The sequence below is a fragment of the Oncorhynchus tshawytscha genome, linkage group LG06, assembly GCF_018296145.1.
Source record: "Oncorhynchus tshawytscha isolate Ot180627B linkage group LG06, Otsh_v2.0, whole genome shotgun sequence".
Lineage (NCBI taxonomy): Eukaryota > Metazoa > Chordata > Actinopteri > Salmoniformes > Salmonidae > Oncorhynchus > Oncorhynchus tshawytscha.
The window spans coordinates 27,772,300-27,774,543 of record NC_056434.1 but is presented as its reverse complement, the minus strand read 5'-3'; the positions used below and the strand labels follow the sequence as shown (position 1 = coordinate 27,774,543).

General features: G+C 39.7%; 1 long non-coding RNA gene across 1 annotated transcript; it reads right to left on the bottom strand.

The window, feature by feature from the left end:
* Nucleotides 1-388: 388 nt before the first annotated feature.
* LOC112253348 lies at nt 389-1,809 on the bottom strand. Its single transcript, XR_002953985.2, has 3 exons — nt 1,612-1,809; nt 1,395-1,490; nt 389-1,303 (listed from the first exon to the last, which is right to left on the bottom strand). It is a non-coding gene; the product is annotated as an uncharacterized LOC112253348 (long non-coding RNA).
* Between the last annotated feature and the right edge of the window lie 435 nt (nt 1,810-2,244).

Below are 2,244 nucleotides of genomic sequence, written 5' to 3'. Positions count from 1 at the left end.
TTATTGCTAGTTTGACCACCAAAGGGCATCTGGAAGCATTTGATAATATTGAGAAGCATTTGATAGTATTCAGCATTGGCATTACCAGATAATGTAAAACCTTTTTGTAATAACATAGTATATGGGATTGATTTTCAGAAATTTGGCTTAATTAATTTGATTAATATTATTGTGTTTCTATTCAGAGAAAAACGAAAAACAAATCCCTCAGGGTTTCTATGGCGCTGTGCCAGGTGATGTTGGGAGTAGGCTCTAGGATCTGAGGATTCTAACTTGTTTGCCTTCATTAGACAACTTTGTTCCAATATTTCTGTAAATCTGTGATATTTATTCCCATAGTAATTTGTTATGGGTCCATAACTAAATCAACATCTGCATAATGAAAGAGTATTTTTTATCATTATTTTATTAACAAAATGTGTTTGTTTGTTTATTAGGCTACTGTGCAGTCTACAATACATACTATAGTAAACATGAGAAAGTGCCTAATTCCTTACATAAGGGAGAGCAGGCCATGTCTGTACTACAGAATGCGGGGCAAGTGGGAGACCGGGGTTCAAATCCCCGTTGGGGAGGAAGGAGTCCTTGTAAATAAGAATTTGTTCTTAAAATGTAACTATATTTTGGAGATCTCGTTTTCATTTATCCTAGAGTGAACGAGAAAAGGCAAAAAAACAGACATCACTTGCTTCAACACATATCTCAAAAATATCATGGCATATTTGAACAAGTAATACGTTGTGGATCCATTACTAAATAAACTTCAGCATTTTGAAATATTATTTTTAGCATTATTTTTTAAACAAAACATAGCATATAGTACATACTGTAGTAAACATGGGAAAGTCCTTACATAAGGGAGAACAGGCCATGTCCAGACTTTCTCTGTGAACTCAAGTACTCATTAACTCCGTCTTTAATTATTTTTCGGGTTGCATCAGTCATGGACGGAAACTTCTGAGACACAGTATTAATGATGAACACCCGGTGGTTCACTGGTAAGCCACATTTGCCTCGGGATCCATCCCAGTTTGTATTCTGTGCCCACTTTTGGTATCTCTCTTCGGTTACACATCTCCGCCTGAATCTCCACTAATGAGGAGTGACTCTCCACCAATACCACCTGGCTCTGGACCAATGCATCAGCTTTCGCCCGTATCTCTGCCCTCAGATAATGTTTCTCTTTCTGATGGGCTACCTTTAATGACTCGATCTCGGTCTTCAAAGTTTTAATCTCACCCATGAGCACCTTCATCAGATGAGCAGAATGGTATCGCCCTGAGCCCCCATCAATTACAGTGGCCTATGATAGAAACAGTAGATCAATTAAGAATTAAAGGTGACTCCAACACACAAATGCTGCCTACACATTTTAGGAATGTAGCTTAACAAACCTCTTTCTTGGCAAACATGCGTTTTTTTCAGTGAGACCCAAGTTTCAGCCCTTTGTCCACTGATCTCCACGGATCGTTGTACGCATGGTTGAAGCTCTGCAAAAACACATTCACGTTTTTAATACATAATTATCAATTTTATTATACAGTATGCCTACACATTGATAGGCTATATACCTTCTCTTTTTATATATAAAATGCTCTGAAACCAAAATACCTTTAGTTTTGGTGATCCTCTCAGCTCCGGCTCATTTTCAAGTCCTCTGGTGGTTACAGTCCTAACCCTGGAACGGGTAGCACCATAGAAAGAAGCTGGTGGTTACAGTCCTAACCCTGGAACGGGTAGCACCATAGAAAGAAGCTGGTGGTTACAGTCCTAACCCTGGAACGGGTAGCACCATAGAAAGAAGCTGGTGGTTACAGTCCTAACCCTGGAACGGGTAGCACCATAGAAAGAAGCTGGTGGTTACAGTCCTAACCCTGGAACAGGTAGCACCATAGAAAGAAGCTGGTGGTTACAGTCCTAACCCTGGAACGGGTAGCATCATAGAAAGAAGCTGGTGGTTACAGTCCTAACCCTGGAACAGGTAGCACCATAGAAAGAAGCTGGCTTGATGAAAACGATGTCCATTCCGTCTGTTCTCCTTGGTCTCAATGTGATTTTTACATTTTTATTAACAACTCGTTTTGGAATAGTAACTGTGTTTAGGGTGTAGTTTTGGGTGGGGTGAGGAAAGGCATGACTTTCAGGATACAATAGGCTATAAGTATACAGCATATTGCAGATTGTCCTCACTTTGATTATACTGTAGCACCATGACCAGGATCTCTTCATTTAAGTGAGCAGATT